Here is a 21,134-nt window from a genome sequence, read left to right as displayed (position 1 = left end):
AATCATATGTCTAAAATTTTACAGCATTAAATAAGATATGCGTTGAATCATAAATGGTCTCAATCCATCTACTAGAAAGTTTTATGGCTCCTTAAATAGGGGAAAATAATATTTCATCATATTCATTTATGACCGTACATGTATGGGATGTATATCTTTTGAAATGAAAAATGAAGCTTTAGTGGCTTCTAATTGACATAAAAATGATATTGCAATTATATACATTTGACAAGTTGTTGTATTCTCTATTGTTTGGTTCCAATTGAATTTTGTAAGATGTGTATGATTAAAACTTTTGAATTTTTAATATTTAAATCTTGAATTAAGTTTTATAAGCTTTTATGCTTAAAATTCAATTTTTTTATTGAAATTCGAGATTCTAAATTTTAAATTTTGTAAAGAAACATGCTTAAATCTAAATTTTTAAGATATATAAATATTTAATTTAGACTTCTAAGTTAAAATGCTTAAAATTTGAAAACTTGGAAGTTTCAATACAAATTCAACTATAAGTGAAGTGATAGAATTTGTAGGACCGAGCGCTTGCCGCTTTACCAAAAGCTATAGCTAGTAATAATAGTGCAACTCAAATCTTTTAAACCACACAGCAGCTCAAGCACCACGATTCGATCGCTCTACTAAGTAGGGACCATTATTGCACCCAACAATCTCCCTCCTAATAATTGCACTCCTTGCAATCAATGAGAATCGAACCCATGACCTTGGCTCTGATACCAATTGTAGGACCGAGCGCTTGCCGCTTTACCAAAAGCTATAACTAGTAGTAATGGTGCAACTCAAATCTTTTAAACCACACAGCAGCTCAAGCACCACGGTTCGATCGCTCTACCAAGCAGAGACGATTATTACACCCAACAGACTTGAAAAATATAATGTTGTCAAATTTTATAATAATGTACTTGATTTGAATTCTTTAAGAAAAACGATTAATTCAAAACATAGAAAGATATAAAATATTTAATTTGGATGTATAAGTTATTATTGCTTAGAATTTGATAAAGTTATGCTTACTTAAATACGTGGGGGAAAGTCTTTGATATTGGGTATAATTGAATTACATCATTCTCATTTCTCTCTTTTTTTTTTAAAAAAAATAATTAATTCTACATGCAAATTTTTAAGTTTTCACACTTAAAAATACAAAATTTATAAGATATAAACTCTTGAATTTGGATTTTTCAAGTTATGCGCTTAAAATTCGAATTTTGTAATTATATTAGAGAGCTATTTTGAATTCTTTAAACAATCACTTGTAAATCCAAGTTTTCGAGAAATTAATTCATTGATTTGGATTTAATGTTTTATCACTTAAAATTCAAATTGGATAGGACTCTATACATTTCAAAGTTTGTGTAACTTCAAAAATGTCATAAAGTCCTATAAATAATTCGAAGTCCCGGGTTGTCGTATTTAAGTTAAAAATATCATATTAAAATATGACACAAAATTAAATGAATGATGGTAAGTCTTGACTTGTACGTCAAATACACAATACCATGCTAAACTTAATCTCCAATGTTATCATTTCGATTGAGTGAAATCATAAAATAATTTAACGATCACGTTGTATAAAGCCTTGTACGAAGATCAAATATGTAGCCTGTCAAGAGGAATGAACTTAAAACTTACAAAATAAAATTTTCATAGTGGTAAACCAACCTCGTTGATTGGACAACTCAAGATCCTGGTTCAATGGAACAACAAAATTATGAGAACTTGAACGAACACTCAGGAATTATTCGTTTCTCATTCCTATGACGATGAGTGTTGTAACCTACTAATGTATAGTAGTGATGTTAAGTATTGTAGTTTTAATGATTTTCTTTACCTGTAAAAAGTGGAGTACAGTAGAATACTTTTAAAGGAAAGTTACATATGTCAGCGTGAGAACGGACTGCTGAAAGAAACATTTATGAAATCAAGATGTGTTCTATGGTCAAAGCGGACACAACCATAATAATAATAATAATAATAATAATAAGAAATTTATTGTATAGCTACTGATGTCTGGTTTTACACAAACTGCCAAGAAGTTCAAGACATCGTATTCACTTCGTGGCATAGTAAATCTGATAGTATTCTACCAATGTTCAAAGCCAAAAGCTAGAGGGAGGCTTCTAGACGCCCGTAAATTCACTCCTAGGCACCTGGCGTGCGCAAATTGGTAAATGTTGCGAGTTTTCATGATACCCTACATCCAAATAGTTTCTTTGATTATTTTCAATCAATTTTTTGAATGAAGGGACATCTCTTAGATGAAACAACATGTCTCTAATGATTGATATCATATGTACATGATCAAAGACAACATGAAAACACTTTTGAGAAAAAAACAAATTTGATCATCAGATTTTCCTGCATATTTGCATTCATATTGAGTGTCTTTTTCTTCTAGACAAGAGAGAATTCATATCATTTCATGGTTATTAAACTTGTATTTATAGTGCTACCATCACAAGTTGAAATTCGTTGTATCTTGGGTGACGATTATCATATATCGTGAGTACCAAATGTGGGGCAAATTCGCCTTACGATGTAGAAATCTCTCTTGCCTTAACTTAAAATTTGCTAGCATTTTTTTAATATGGTCATCTTAAGATTGCAGATTCCGCCAAAATGTTGAAAGGCGAATGATATATGTTTAGTCGACTTTTCAAATCTTTTGATGTATTCAATGTGATTAATTTACTTTGCTACATTAAATAAATGTTAATCACGTGTCACTAAATCTGTTTAACGTTTTAATATATTTTAAAATTTCATATAACATAAACTGAAAATCTCAAGATTTTCAAGATAATTTTTTTAATAATATATATATATATATATATATATATATATATATATATATATATATGTGTGTGTGTGTGTGTGTGTGTGTGTGATAATTAAAATCGTATATGACTAATCAATTCAAGATGAAAAAAACAAGCTCGTGATCATGGCTTGGATTGGGGAGTGGAAACAATGTATATGAAATTATTGTTTGTTTTTTTGTATAAAAAAATATTATCGAGAAAAGTGAAGGGGAATCATCAAATATGGATGTGTTTTTTTCTTAATAATTTTGGGAATTTTGGAAGGATCCAAACACCCCTCACGGGGAATTTGGAGCTCCCTCTTCTAACAGCCGTCATTTTTGTCTTCTTCCACTCTCTTTCTACACGTGCCACTCCTCCTCTGTCATAACTCTGTAAACGATCCCTAATACCTTCTAATCCTTGTTTGCCCATTTGCATTTACTACATAATATTTATAGTTTCGAAAAAAAAATAAAAAATAAATTTAAACTTTGATAAGAGATTTGCATTAAATGAACACCCCTCCGAAGAGGGACGACATAAATAATATTTAATCTTTTTACTACAAATAGAACAAATTTTAAAAAATGATATTCAAAACGGAAATAAAATATAATGTTTGAGAAGAAATCTGATACAAAAGTGGAAATGGATATCGGATTTGAAGATACAAATTTTTAGAAATAAAAAAATTAAAATCATACTATTTCTAATAAAGTGTTTGGTTATATATCAATTTATTATCTTTATCTCTCAATTTATGATCCTCTTCGAATACATTATTTTAATATGTTATCTTACGAATTAAACAGTGCCCAAAATCATTGGAAAATTTAGTTTTACTCAACTTTTTATATTACACATGTGGAAAAATATCATATGCTTAAAATAAATAATTAAAGACACTCATTGTATTGTGGGTAGGTCTCTTGTGAGACGGTATCACGAATCTTATCTGTGAGATGAGTCAATCCTACCGATATTCACAATAAAAAGTAATACTCTTAGCATAAAAAGTAATATTTTTCATGGATGACCCAAATAAAAGACCCGTCTCACAAAATACGACCTGTGAGACCGTCTCACATAAGTTTTTGCCTTGTAATATATATATACGATCTGTATCGAGTAGGTATATATCGTAAGGTTAGTTTTTCGCAATTTGTTTTCAACGATAACCAGAAATGTTATTTTTCTTAGGTTTGGTTTATTGCAATTTTAGTCTTTTTCCGGCTTATTTTCAGATGATGTTTAGGTGTATAGTTACATCATTACTCCTAATAAAAAATGACTAAATTTATTAAAAATAAATAAATAAATAAATAAAACAAGGCTAAAAACCCAATTTCATGACCAAAATTGCAATGATGCGAAATCCACCACATAAATTTCAATTTTTATTACTGATTATTAAGTGTGTTCCTTTATGAAAAAAGGTTGAAATGTGTATTTTATGTTCCTAATTAATTTTATGAGCTATCACCTCGAGAGACGATAAACTAGCATATATATACAAACTCAGTTTGGGACTAATTATCTTGCACGTGCATGTAAGGATTCTTACAATAAATTATAGCCATTAATATTAGGGGACAAAACACCAACATATATATAAAATTATTGAGGAATATAATAATGGTAGTCACATTTCTTCACCCTCGCTCAGCTAGATGAATATTAAATAAACATTACCAGTGGGCGGGCGGCGCCTCGGCGGTGGACGACAAAAATCTCTTAGGTGGGGGTGCCTAGGTGTTAGACGGTGGACCCATTTTTAAGAACATGATGTTTTTGGGCGTTGTTAAAAAATTTGACCACCTAGGCTGCTTAGTCGTCGCCTAATTTAATATATATATCAGTTTTTATATCATGTATACCTACGTACACACCTATGTGTGTACCGATGAGGTGTCACCCACCAATTGGATGTGATGAAATATAGAAAAATTGCGCATCCAATGGGTGAGTGACACCTCATCGGTTATCACATAGGTGTGCACGGTAGGTGTGCATGATATCAAAATCGTATATATATATATATATATATATATATATATATATATATATATTTTAAAAAAGATTGTTTGACAATTTTGTATCGGATAAAGATGAAGAATATATCATTTATTTTGAGTTTGAATACGATATAGAAAATTATTTGATAAATATGGAGATAGTTGACTGGCTATCTAGTACCGTTTACCGCTTTTCTTAGAATACTGAACATTACATAAAAGAGAAGTTGATCTTGCATGTCACATTAATATAAATACAATTAAAATTTAATACTTACATTATATCGATACTGAATATAATCTAATACTATATATATTGCTAACCATAAGTAAGACATCCATAGTGGTGAATATTTTTCTACTCTTATCCAAAATAATTAGAAAATTTTCTGCTCTATCCAAAATAATCCGTATCTATTTTTTTCAGAAAAAAAACCCCCCCTTAACTAACAATGCTGTTTTAATAGCTAAAATATAAGTGATTAATTTTTTCAAAATGATTTAAACTTATCCATTTTTAAATTTACTTTAAATGTACGTTTTTAGTAAAAAAAATTCTTTATCTTAATTAATTTGGGTTGTAAAATATTAATCTATATATTACATATAAATTTATATGTTATTCATTATTTATACATACAACATGTCATGCCCCCGGGTCTAGGCCTCCGTATACACGACTAAATAATGATCTCATCCAAATATTATTTTGTATCCGTCAATTCCCCAAATACTTAATATAGATGATCATAAAAAATGTAAAATATTTGATAGGATCAATAGAGTGATTAAGAAATTCAAATGTTATAATCAAGTATCAACGTCATTCTACACCTGAAAAACTCCATTTTACAAAAAATGTTTTGGCAAAGTTATTATAAGTTTATATATGTCTCATTATAAACCAATTTAAATTTTATTTTATTTTCTAATTCAACATGTGGGATAGGAACATCACAATCACCCCTTCTATGAACGCGATGTTCTCGTCACAGTTTGACCCATTACATTGATCCACCGGCACTAGGAGTCCAGAAGTAACTCATAGATAGATGCTGTGAGAACCCGAACTTCCAGCAGTAGTTAACATTTTGCAGCAGCTACAATATTCAGCAGCAATGCAAAAGTTCCAGCAGCAGCTAAAATTCCAGCAGCAAATAATATTTCAGAAGCTGATATTTTCCAGCAGATAGAATCCAGCAGCAGAAGAGTTCAGTAGCGGGAGATTCCAGCAGACAGCTACTGATTCTGCTTATAACTTGTAACTGAAGTATTTAACATGGAATAAAGATTGTTAATGGCACATCGTAGCAGATTATGACAATTAATTGGGAGGCTAACAGTCAGAATTTTACCTATAAATAGCAACCTCAAATTTCTGAAATGATGTTATACAAATCTTGAGTAATCACTTGAAATTCGAGCTAAGAGAGTACCTAGTTTCGAGCAGTAGAAACCAGTAGCAAGAACAAGCAAATTCAAGAATTCAACCGAAACTTTATAGCAAATTACAGTAAGTGGGCTTATGTATAAATATCTTGAAACCAATTTAATGATTCTGTTTTGAAGCAAAGTATATGTATTTCTGATTTCTAAAATCTGATTTTTGAAGCACTGAAACCTAGTGAACTAATGGTAGGAATATATATTTTGAACATTACTGAATTCTGATTACTGATTAGTGGCCTCACCCCTTATAGGAGAGAGAACATATAGGGGACTGACATCTAAATTTTAAGTTTTGATTCTTGTTCTGAATACTTATTTTTGAATACTGATTCCTGAATATTGATTCATGTTCTAAAAATAAGAGTTTTCGGTATATTGTTTGTATTATTGTTTCTATGGAAAATGATTTTGAAAACTAGGAGTTATTCTCGCCCCCGCTTACTGAGTGACAACCATATCACTCACCCACCAAACCCATCTCAGATAAGAACGAGGAAGAATTGTTAGAAGAAAAAGAGCAGAATCAGTTTTGGGGCTGGTGAAGAAGATTGTTGTTTTTATATTCTAAGTTATGTTTCTGTTGTATCTGTTAAGACGTTGTTTTGTTTGGTTTTACATTTTCGTTGTAAAACATTAGTATTTGAGTTTGTATCAGACAATGAATTATTTAGTATTATGAATAAAAATTAAGACTGGTTTATGAATTTTGTACTTCTAAGACTTGTTGTTTTCGAGTGTAAATTTGAGTCAACGTCGGTGTCGACTAAACCCGTCACTGAGGCTAAGGGTGTCAATCGGGTGGGTTGGGTCGGGTTTCGAGTCAACCCGCGAAATTTTGTTTATTTTTTTTTCAACCCGAACCCGTATAACCCGACTCAACCTGTCTAACCCGCCTAACCCGAATTTTTTTAATTTTTTTAAATTTTTTTTAAAAAATTAATGAAAAAAATTCAAAAAATAAAAATAATAGTAATATTTTAATTTAAACACATAATAACAAAATTTTTGATATAAATTTGAAAATTTAATCGTAGAAAATTAAAAATATATTTACTAAATCAAATAAAAAATTGTTAAAAAAATAAAAATATGCAAAATAAATATTAAATGATGAAAATTTATCATATAAATATACAATAAATTTTGTTCAAACATACAATATATAAAAATATAAGTAATATTTTCAAAAAAACAGTTCGCGGGTCAACCCGACCCAACCCGAAACACGCCTAACATGACACTAACCCGAATCCACCCATCCCGAACCCAACCCCAACCCCAACAACCCCAACCCGAACCTGATTTTTTTCATGTTAGGTCGTGTCGCATTTTGACACTCCTAACTGGGACGTGACATATGCTCCCATGGATGTAGCAATATTGTCAAATAAATTTAAAAGGTGCATGTATACCATACACATGGTATTTTACGCTGCATAACACTTATCTCCCAGTATTATTTCTCGCAGACAGCTCTAAAATTGGAGCTATACCAACTTAAACACAATTGCGCGATGGATTTTTGAAGCAATCAATTCATATCCCTTCTCGTTTTATCAAAATAATTAACCCAAGTCCGTGATACATAGAAGTCCGTTCTAGCTTAATTATAAATCATTTAAAATATCGTTTTATATATATATATATATATATATATATATATATATATATATATATATATATATATATATATATATATATATATTACGCGCACAAGGTTGCCGACCCATCTGCTGCATCATCAAGAGAACTGGCAAATTTTGGATTCAAATGGCTATTATTACAGAACATACAACAAGTGACAATAAACTTTCATAAATCCTGAAATATGTCGAGTGAGATTAATCACGAGATGTTATAAGTACGTATATACATACAAAAATACAAACTTAATATAATCAGAGCATAAGAGTTCCTGCACATATATAATTAAGTTGCCATTCTTCCATTCTTGCTTGTTGACAAATATTCACGTACGTACCAACCTGTTCACATGTGTGCACTTCATCATTACAACCAAACAATGCATTTCATGCATATACTGTGATTTATATTTGTCTCTTGCATTCTATAAAATACAAGAAGTGTCCGGGATTGATTTTTTTAGGGTTTTCCAAGAAAATTAACTATTCGGCCGAGTTTGATCTAGATTTTATTAAAAATTTATTATCATAAAATGCCAAATATTTGAAATATAAACGAACGATAATGTTATTTTATGTTTTAACAACTTTGACCACAAAAGAATCTTTCAGGATGTTAGAACAATTTTCATAATTATTTAGTTTGTTGATAACGAATAATGTTTACCCTTGCGAAAATTACGGGGATCGACCTGTAAGGCAACTCTTTGGAAACAACACCTTGTTTCATGATGGGTTTTCATGAAAGAGTGCAATGTTTGATGAAGAATCACGTCTGTTCTGAATTGAATTTTCATTTCTATATATATGACATCATTAGATCAAGAAGTTCAGTTTTGTTTGTGTTGGCTTCTGATTTGATTTAGTCACCTACAAATACAGAATATCTTCATTGTATCCTGAGAGAAATTTTTCATATCTATCTGACTAAAGTGATGGAGAAAAAATTTCTTAAAACAAAGCGTTAGCAAACTTGCCTTGGAGTTCATTCACAAATTATTTATACTCGAAATATTTTCTCAACGCGGGATTATATCGAAAAATCAATCTTCTTGAAGTTGTATTCCTTTGCTAGCTTTTGGTTAATTTCCATATCGTTGATAGTGTATGCACATGAAATTTTTGAAGATGGATACATGCATATATATATATATATATATATATATATATATATATATATATGAATAAACAAAAATTATTTTTGTTTCATTTAGAGTTCGAATCGAGTTTTACAATAATCGGAGTTAAAATCAAGGAAAAATAACTTTTTTGGTCCATTGACCTTTTGGGGTTTTGTATAATTCGATCTTAGTATAGCTATGACTGAGATCAAAAGATAAAATTCTAGTGTGATATTATAATGCATTATTATACGATGGATTTAATGAAGATAGATATATGAAATTAGATACATGTATGATGTATAATAGCCATAAATAGACTTTGTGTTGAAAGCTAGCTACTTTTCTAAAGTTTAAATGTGATAATATAAGCTTGTTGAATGAATAGACAAGATTTACTTATTAATTACAGTTACTTAATACTAGGTCTCCTATTTGGTGAAAGTATATATATCACCTATACATATTACAAGAAATCAGGCCAGGATTTAGAGACCAAGGATTTGATAAAAACAGACGTCTTCGGTCTAACCTCTGTTTTTTCTTATACGTGTGGAAAATTTGTCATCTAATAAATAATTTGCAAGACTGAGTAAGTGTTTGTTTACGTTTTACCAAAAGTTATAGCTGGTGGTAACTGTACAACTAAAACCTTTTAAACCACATAACAACTCAAACGTCATGATTCGATCGTTCTCCCTACATAAACAATTATTGCACTCCAATAATCTATCTCTCAATAATTGCAATAAATGATAATCGAACATGTGATAATGACTCTGATATTAATTGTAGTAACCTTATTGTTACACCGAAAGTTATAGTTGGTGGTAACAACACAACTTAAATATTTAAAACCGTATATCAGCTCTAGTACCAGGATTCAATCCTTCTCCGGACAAAGATATATATTGCACCCCAACATAATTGAAGATTCAACCGGATTCAAGAGAAGAATTACAATGAAATACAGGTAAACCAAAGTATTGGTATTCTTCTGAATTGTCTGAATTTTTCTAGTTCTTACTTGTTTGTATGGGCTGGATGTGAAAATTATTTGTGTTTTATAGTGGTAATAGGCGCCTAAGAAGGATTTAAAAAAGGCGTGGGCAAAAACTTAAATGATAAATTTTAGTAGAGAAAATATAGTATCTTTACCTATGCGGCTATATATATTCCCATGATTGCTATTTACTTCACGTTGATTAAAATCTCGTTTCATCTATGTACACCATGTAGTTGTGATTAACGCATCCGCACCAGACAGACCCGGCCTGTGCAACTGGCTCGTCCGAGAAAGTGTTGGTACGTAGAGAGAATCAAACTCATAATCATTGATCAAGCGTTCACCTACAACCTAATTAATCTCACTTTTTCTCTCTCTATTTTAAAAAACGATATATATATATATATATATATATATATATATATATATATATATATATATATATATATATATATATATATATATATATATATATGATTATGTAAATTTTTTTTTTTTTTGGAAATATCAAAATGAAGGTTAGCTCAGTTCTCCTTTTTCATTTCTAAATTATTTTCACTCTTTCTTAAGTAATTTACTTGAATCTATTTTATCCGTGTTTAAACTTTATTTTCTCAACTAGTTAGGAAGAAAATTGGTCACGTGACTTGCTCTCTAAGAAAGTACATTCACATGCAAATGTTACAAATCAAAACAAAATAATTTAAAACATAAAGTTGAAACAAAATTATATTTATATTTAAATTGCATACACCGAACAGATAATAATATATATTTATTTTTCGAAGTGAACATATGAAAATGATAGATAATATAGATTTTAAAGCCAACGACAAATTTCACCTGGGCCTACGCCTCCACATCAATTCATATATTTCATCCTATGTCCCGTTCGAAACCTGGAGATAACAAGGAAAACTGCAAATTGTCTCATAATTCGACATGATACTTAGTTTTGGGTTTGGGTCATATACTTAGTTTTAATTCAATAAATTAGTCTTTTTTTAAAAAAAATAATATTTTTTATCATAATGTTGACGTAATATTTAAAAATTATTTACATGATATAGCACCAGACATGCCATCAAATCTGAAAACATTAGGTTTAGTTGAAAATTAATAATTTTTTATGTGTTATTTTATTTTTACTAGAGATGTAAATGGATCTGGCTGATTGAGTTCGGGTCACTTTTAGTGCACCTGATTTTATTACCGGATCGAATTGACATGAAAAAATAGCCAACTATGTTAAAAGCTGGTCAGGATCAGGTTCGAGTCGACCTCTCGTTTTGACCTTCATCCCGTAATCTCATCTCATAATTTTCAAATTTAAAAAATAGTGTCATGACATTATTTATTCTATTGAGAATAACATATTACATATAAAATCGCGTTTATTACAAATGTGTTGGTGTATATATATCCCTTTTAAGGAAATCATATTTTTACAATTATAGGACTAGTCATGTAGTATAATCTATGAACATGTATCAGCTCATATTTTTGTCATCACAATTTTAGATTTGATGTTACATACATACATATACATATATACAGAGAGAGAGAGTCGCGTTAGTTTGTTCACCATTAGGTGAGCAACCACGGGCGATATCTTATGGAATGTCGCCCTTTACGCATCTTTCTATGTCTTGAAAAATGTATTATATTAAATTCTTTCAAAATGTTCGTGTGCACAATTCGCGACAAATGTGAGCAATATATCAAATTATATATATATATATATATATATATATATATATATATATATATATATATATATATATATATATATATATATATATATATTGCCTTAATCTTGACATAGATACCCACTCAAAACTTTTTTCAGAAGAGGAGGTAGAAGATTTGGAATTCGTGAAGTCTTGATCTTGAAATTACTTAGGTGTGTGTGTGGATCTTCGGATAATCTCGTAGACTAATTTATTAAGGAAAATAACTGATCCCGACCACATTATCATCCCTCGAAATCATACTAAGAGACAAGGAAGCTCCTTTCTCAAGTATGGATTAATCTCGTGTAATATGTACGACTTTATCCCCATTAGAATAATATGCATTTGGCTATCATGCAGTCATGCTCCAAGTCTGAAAACATAATTTTTTTTAGGGAAGCTGCATTTTTTGGTAATTTTGGTCGTCTATGTCGACAAATTTCAGTCTTAATTATTTAGTTTTGTGTTCGTGATATTTTATCATTTTTTCGATGCGATGCTGATGTGACGCCAATGCAAAGCTAATGTGACATTGATATGATATAAATGTGTATAAAAAATTCCGATGAAAATGACTAAAATTGTAAAAAAATAAAAAGTAAAAAATCGTAAAAGATGATTAAGATTGAAATTTCATAGGACAAAAGGACCAAAATCGCAAAGAAGTAAACATATATGACTGAATATACAATTTTCCCAAAACATTTATTAGAAATTACGAGTCGATATTGAAAATGATGTTAGAAATTCTAGTCGAATAATGATATAATTTATTTGGTTGAGACGAAAATGAACCTCCGTTCTTGAGGAGATATCATCGCGTTATGATCATCATCATTCTCGTCAATATAATTATTCTTCCAAAAAATATTAAATAATCAGAATTGACATGATTATAAATCACAAATTCTACTAATCATGTACGTTTTAGATCACTCACTTTAATAATTATTCAGAAAAACCACAATAATACACGGATATTTCTCCCAAATATTTATCATTTCATTTGTTCACGCCATAAATCAAATACGCATTTATCGAATATCTCACATTTCACAATCAAATATGCATCACTGTCACTAAATAAATTTAAATAAAATTATTTTTTTTAAATTTTATCTTAATTAATTTCATTTATAATTTTTTAATTGTTATTTTCATTTAATATTTAATTTATGTAAATATTTTGATAATTATCTATTACAATTAATTTAATATAAAAAATTTATTTAACAAGAAATGGTATTACATAGCAGTACGAAGGTTTGACATATTGTAAATTTGAATAACTAAATTTTTCGTAATTGAATATTGGTGTAGAAGATTGAAATGAATGAAAAATTGGTATTTGGTAGTAAGAAATGAGATATTTATAGAAAAATTATTTTTTAAAGAAAATTAAATCAATTTTGCAAGCGCTAAATTAGTCGTTGTACAACACTAGCACGCACAATGAAGAATCAATAATTTTAAAAAATATTTTTTAAAAAAAAATACTAACAATTTCCACATAAGCCAAAATGTTATCCATACAGCTATCATTTGGAGAAATGTCCCCTAGTTGTTGGTATCTAACACGTTATTTTATAAATCACGTTAACCAAGTAATTTATGTTAAGTAAAACTTGTATGACAGATTCGTCTAAGTAAGTGTTTACGGAAGAAATCAAAATCATGACAATTGATCAGAATCTCATCTAGCTACTTCATAAACTTAAACACTCATCGATGGGCTTACAACATATTACAAAAATCGTTAATACGTAGGAGTGAAAAAACTCGTGAAACTTTAATTTAAAAAAGTTACAATTTTAGTTATGTATACTTATTTTTAACTATTTCAGTAATTTATATTGTTGAAATTCAATCCGAGTACTGATATCACGAAAACAATACATATAATAAATATGAGATGATGTAATTTTAAGAACCAACAATGCAGACCTAAATTATTTTTTGTTCCTGCTTTGTTCATATTGAATGAGAGAATATTTTGGCATTACTAATTGATATATTGATTGGGATTTCTGGAAATAGCTTCACATTCGTCACCATTTGTAAGGTATATAAAGTTCAAACAAGTTAAAATTTGTAACATGCAATGATTTTATGTTTGGTTCTATCACGGGATCGATCTATTCAATTTTTTGGTACTTATGAGTCGATTTATTTCACAGGATTTTCCAATTCGATTAAGGGAAATTTACAATTTTAACTTGGCATATTTTAGATTTTATTCGTATAATTTGCCAAATGTTAACGTAGTACCAACTATTGCCGAGATGGTATCGAAAATTGTTGACTTTGTCCAGCGTCACGTCGGCAATTGAACAAAAATAGTAAGGAATTAAAAATGAGTGCGCAAGAACAATATTTTAAAAAGTTAGTAGACTAAAACTCGAAACATGATAAGTTTGTTACAAAAAATACTTTTCCGTATAAATTATTATGGGATATTTTTTTTTTTTTTTATTTTTGTGTGTTTTTTAGAAATAAAAATAATTTCCAAAAAATATTGGATAAGTATCCGTGGGAGTAGTACTGATTACACGGGTGTTTCCTAGCTTGTCCAGATTTCGAGTTCACATGTATGTATGTATATACAACAAAAATGAATGAACCACATACAAAGGCAGGCAGGCATGATTCCAATTTTTCCAGCCAATATGTCAAGGCAAGCTCCAACACACATTTCAGGTTCTTCTCTGAGGGGATTCCTTTTCAATAAAATTCACTTGGTACACAAATTTTGGCACTTACATCAACTTGAGAATTCAATCAATCAATTTTAATTTTTTACCGTAAACCGAAATACTGTTACGAGACAATATATGATCATGTTAGCTGAATAACCAAAATTTGTCGTTTAGACAGTCGTACGGTTTGAAATATTTAAGTTACATGGTTACAATCGGTTGGAGTTTGTACTAAACTGACAAAAACTTGATCTTATCAATTTATATACATATTTATACAGAGGCGGAGACACAATATATGACATACGGGCTTTAGCCCGGGTGATCTAATTTTTTGTTTAAAAAAATTTATATATAAATTTTGAATTAATTTGATATTAGCTCGGGTAGATCAATTTTAAATATTACAAGATTATAAAGTTTAAAATTCTAGCTCGGGTAGAAGTTTATTCCTGGCTCCACCACTGTATATATATACACGAAAATATGGCCTAGACATGTATATGTGTGTGCACTACATAATCAACTATCAACTCCCTAAATTAAATCTTTGAAATAGTGTTGGTAAATGTTTAGAAAGATAATTATGTATTTTTTTTTTTTACAAAGTTTCGTAAATTTGAAAAAGAAAAATCATAATCATTTTTTTAAATATTTACAAATAATACCTAAGTAGGTAGGAAAATATTTTTTGTGTGTATGTTCCGGATATAACATGTAAAATACGTTCTACTTTTTATAATTTTATGATATATATTTAATATATCAAAATAACTATGCTAAAGTTATGCATATTTTTTTTAAAATTTAGTTTGGCTGATGTATTGTGTGGATAAATAAGATTGCAATTATTAAAGAGTGAGATATGGAATATTAATGAATAGTTAATGATCATATATTTGTTTTGATTGATTAAATTTGAAATAAGACGATAAATTATAATTTTGTCATTTTTCATAATTATTGAATATAAATAAAATAAAAGATTTAAATATTGGATTATTAAACAATTCAGCCCCTAATCAATCTATCCAAACGTATGGACCGTGTGATATGGCCATATGGGCGACCCACTAGAATTCCAAAGCAAAAGAATCGGTCTTTTAAGTAAAAATTTAAGAATAAACACTTTAATATAAACAAAATATAAACAAAACATATTTTTCTGAATAAAATACCTTTCCACTGGGTATAGCCGAGGTATACAAACCTGGATAAATATTACCTCGAACTGATTGATGTTCAGTATAAACTCGATTGTACGATGATCTTTTATAACGACGACTTCATATCCATCGTTGGTTTACAAAAATTGTCAACCCAAATTGCTATATGAATTCATTGTAACTACTTACAAAGAAACAGATAAAAATTCTACAGCATATGGAGCAAGGTTTTAAGGCAACTACTGAGTTAATTACTAACTCGGCAAACACAAGTGTCAAACAATAATGTTAAAACTAAAAATATACATAATTATAATTTGCAAATTATCATAATTAAAAATGAAAAAACATGGAAGTTAATTATAGACAAAAATATACTTTGTTTGAATCCAACCTTCGAACTAGGTCTGCAATCTTGAAGTCATACCAAGTCAAACTAAAGAAAAAGTAATGAAAAATACATTGTGAAGCAAATATGTTAAAAGTTGTCCTAAAATATTAAATTTTTTTTCACAAATTGACTAACACCATATTCCAATTTATATTGTTTCAAGTCGCCATTCTCATAATACTTAATTTATAATCTATTTTCTCTACTGTACATTGTCCGGCCATAATACATGGGACAAAATACATTGGAACGATGCAACTTACTAAATTTTGAAGTTCTCCATTCCTTTTGTTTTCACGAGATCGAAAACACAGTTAGAAAGAAGAAGGTTTGGAGTGAGGAAGATGATTGTTTTCATTAATTGCACAGATGAGTACATTTACAAGTATATATACATAAAGTAACAAATGAATTAATGACACCTGGAATGGGTTTGTTACACAGTTGAAACTATCCTAACTATATCACAAAATGACAAATTCAATCAAACTCCCTCATGTGCACATTGGGCTGCTGATCTTTTGTTGTTATCTTTAACTGTCCCCTGCAAGCACAGCGTGGGAAGAAGTTCAACGCGAAGCTTGGTTCTGTAACGATGAAATGAAAGAGCAGACAATGGTTTAGTCAATACATCAGCTGCTTGATCCAAAGATGGAACATGTTGAACAGACAAGACTTTGGATAAAACTTTTTCACGGACAAAGTAAAGATCAAGTTCCACATGTTTGGTACGAGAATGTAGAATAGGATTGGCACTTAGTGCGATTGCACTAATGTTATCACACCATAGGATTGGGGTGCTGGATAGAGGAACACATAACTCTTTGAGAAGTGACTGAATCCAAATCAACTCAGAAGTGGCATTTGCCATGCTTCGAAATTCTGCTTCTGTACTAGATCTAGCAACAACCTGTTGCTTCTTTGAACTCCAACAAATGGGAGAATTACCCAGAAACCAACAAAAGCCGGATGTGGAACGCCGATCATCGGGATCGCTACCCCAATCTGCGTCACAATAACCATGCAAACCAAGACGGGAAGGAGCAGACAACTTAATACCATATTCAAGTGTACCATTTAAATACCTCAAGATACGTTTAACTGCCTTCCAATGTGAGTGTAAAGGAGTGTGCATGAATTGACACACCTTATTGACGCTGTAAGCAATGTCGGGTCGTGTAATGGTTAAATATTGTAAGGCACCCACTGTGCTTCTATACAGTGTAGCATCTTCAAAGAAATCATCACCATGAGAAGATAGTTTGAGACCCGAAGTCATTGGGGTTGGTAATGGCTTAGCATGATCCATTTTTGTTTTCACCAGCAGCTCTTTAATATATTTTGTCTGTTTAATAAAAAAGGCATTTGTAGAAGGCTGAGACACCTCAATCCCCAAGAAATAAGATAGAGAACCCAAATCACGCAGCTCAAATTGATTATTCAATTTCTGAATCACTGTTTTAACTTGACAGAGATCACTTCCTGTAACAAGTATATCATCAACATAAATAAGGATGTAAATCGCAGAGTTATTGATGATCTTAAGAAAAAGGGAAGCATCCGCCTTAGAAGCAAGAAAACCCATGGCTTGAAGAGTAGTTCGAAGTCTATCAAACCATGCTCGCGGGGCCTGCTTAAGGCCATAAATTGCTTTGTGCAGTTTACACACAAGTGGTTGCTTAGCATTTTGAATTTCAAACTCCGGTGGTTGTTGCATATATATATCCTCTTCTAGATTGCCATGAAGAAAGGCATTGTGAACATCTAATTGCTGGACTGACCATCCTTTGGACACAGCAAGAGTAAGAATGATTCGAATGGTAGTGGGCTTTACCACAGGGCTGAAAGTTTCATTGTAATCAAGACCAGCAGTTTGGGAGTAACCCTTGGCTACTAATCGAGCTTTGTAGCGAGCAACAGAGCCATCAGTGTTGGTCTTGACCTTAAAGACCCAACGGCAGTCTACAATAGGAACATTAGGAGGTTGTTCAACCAAAGTCCAAGTGTTGTTTTTCAGCAATGCATTATACTCGGAGGTCATGGCATTAGCCCATTCAGGATGAGATTTCGCCTCCTGTACAGTGGAAGGTTCACAAGAAGCATAATGATTAGTTAAAAACACTCTAGGCTTAAAAACTCCTACCTTGGATCGAGTAGTCATTGGGTGAGTATTCACACAGGGAATGGCTGATCTGTCATCAGAATTAGAAGAAGAAGAGTGAACTGGGATGGAATCAGATGCAGGAGAAATAAAAGGATCGGGTGTATATTCATGTTCTTGAGAACTTATACATGGAGAAGAGAGAATAGAGGATGGAGAAGGGATTGAAGGAAGATATAAGGACGATGACTCGATGGATTGAGCAGGTTGAACCTTATCAGCAAATTTATGAGCAAAAAGAAAGAAAGACTCATCAAATGTAACATGCCGGGAAATGTAAATCCGACCATCCGAACTTAAGCACTTGTACCCTTTGTGCTTTTCACTGTAACCAATGAATGTACACGGAGTAGAACGAAAATTTAATTTATGTAAGTTATAAGGACGAAGACAAGGAAAGCACCTACACCCAAACACTCGAAGCAATAAATAATTCGGTTGTTTTTTAAACAAACAGTAAGTAGGGGTAGCATTTTGAAGAACAGGTGTTGGGAGCATGTTAATGAGATATACTGCTGTGAAGAAGGCATTATCCCAAAAATCAAGAGGCATGGATGCTTGAGCAAGAAGGGACAACCCCATATCAACTATGTGTCTATGTTTTCGCTCAACCACCCCGTTTTGCTGTGAAGTATGAGGACAAGACAATCTATGAAGAATGCCATGAAGCTTAAGGAATGAAGTTAAAGCTCTAAACTCACCTCCCCAATCTGTTTGTAGAATTTTTATTTTGGCATTGAATTGAACCTCAACTTGGGTTTTAAAATCTGTGAACACTCGGAAAACTTCAGACTTAGATTTGAGAAAGAAAATCCAAGTGTATCTACTGTAAGCATCCACAAAACTCACATAATATCTATATCCATTGGTGGAAACCGTGTGTGCTGGTCCCCAAACATCGGAATAAACTAGTTCAAGAGGTTCAGAATAAACAGTTTGTGAGGATGAGAAAGGCAGCTGATGATGTTTTCCCAAAGCACAGGCAGAACAAAAACGTAAGTTATCATTTCTTGAAATAGGAATATTACATTTGGTCAAAACTTGCTTAACAACATATAAGGAAGGATGACCTAATCTAAAGTGCCATTGATCTAAAGTGTGCGGCATTTCTTGTGGAGACTGAAGCAAAGGTTGAGGATGCTTTGGGCTAAATTCAGGACCTGAAGTGTGGAGATAAACAGCTGGTTGAGGAAGAGGATGAATTGGCAGTCCCAGATTGAATCTATAAAGTCCTTCATGCAAAGTCCCTCGTAGAAGAGGTGCTTGAGTTGCTAGGTCCTTCACGACACAAAACTGAGGATGGAATTCAAAAAAAACATTATTATCTAACGCAAACTTACTTACACTAAGTAAATTTTTGGTAATAAGAGGAACTCGAAGCAAATTATTCAGAAACAAGGTGCGAGATGATGAAAGTGGACGATATTTAGAAAGACCAACATATGATATTGACAGACCTGATCCATTACCCATGTGAACCTTACCAACGCCTGAGTATTCTGATCCAAGAATTAAGTTTGAAAGATCATTGGTCACATGGTGCGAAGCTCCTGAGTCAGGAAACCATCATTCATCATTCATATTTTCAGAACCTGTAGTGGCCACGGCTGCTACTGGTGAAGTATTGAAAGATCTGTTGTAGAAATTCTGATTAGTAGACTGAGTTCTCATGGTTTTGGGAACAAAATCTTTGTCAAATCGATAGTAACACTTATGTGCAACATGACCATCAATCCCACAGATTTGACACACGGGACGACCACTGTTGGTGTTCCATCCTCGTCTTCCACCTCGAGTATTTCTGCCACGGCCACGACCACGAGGTGAGGAATCCGAGCGAGAATAAGAGTGATCATTTTTTTTGTGTGAGGAGAGAACAGCAGCATTCACAGCAGGTGATGTGTTGTCCAAAGTAAGATTGAAGGATTCAATCCTTCCTTCATGGGCTAATAAGAGGGCTCCAACCTCTGAGACTGAAAGAGCTTCCACACGAGATGTGACATGGACAACAACTGAATCAAATTCAAGGCCTACACCGCCTAGAATGTGAAGAATTTGGTCCTCCTCAGGGATAGAATGCCCACAGGCTGCAAGGATATCGATGTATCCTTTCGTCTTGCTGAGATAATCTCGCATACTCATGGTTCCTTTATTTAGTGTTTGTAGTTGCAATTTGTATTGCATAACTCGAGCTTTAGAACTAGACGCAAAGAGTCGTGAGACCCGCAACCAGATCTGCGAAGAGGTTTCACAGCCGATCATTTGGCTTTGGACGCCTTCGGTCATAGAAGCTAAAAGAAAAGAAAACAAAAGTTGATCCTGACGACACCAGGAGACATAGCTCGGATTTATAAAATCTACCGTTTCTTCAGTAGTTATCATCTTCAAAGGAATGGGTGGGGTTTCGAGAATGAAGAGCTCTAACCCCAAACCACGAATTGCAGAGAAAACTTGAAGGTGCCAGAGTAAGTAATTCTCATCGGTGAGTTTGACCGAGCTGATCTGGTTGGCAGGATTAATTAAAATGAAATTGGTGCTGGAAGAGGTGTTGTTACTGGAATCAACATGAGAGAGGGCTTCCGCCATTAAGAGCTCTGATACCAAGAAAGAAGAAGGTTTGGAGTGAGGAAGATGATTGTTTTCATTAATTGCACCGATGAGTACATTTACAAGTATATATACATAAAGTAACAAATGAATTAAGAAGAAGGTTTGGAGTGAGGAAGATGATTGTTTTCATTAATTGCACCGATGAGTACATTTACAAGTATATATACATAAAGTAACAAATGAATTAATGACACCTGGAATGGGTTTGTTACACAGTTGAAACTATCCTAACTATATCACAAAATGACAAATTCAATCAAACTCCCTCATGTGCACATTGGGCTGCTGATCTTTTGTTGTTATCTTTAACTCAGTTATTTA

The sequence above is a fragment of the Primulina eburnea genome, chromosome 1 (genome assembly GCF_022965805.1).
Source record: "Primulina eburnea isolate SZY01 chromosome 1, ASM2296580v1, whole genome shotgun sequence".
Classification (NCBI taxonomy): domain Eukaryota; kingdom Viridiplantae; phylum Streptophyta; class Magnoliopsida; order Lamiales; family Gesneriaceae; genus Primulina; species Primulina eburnea.
Note: the sequence above shows the minus strand (reverse complement) of the source record.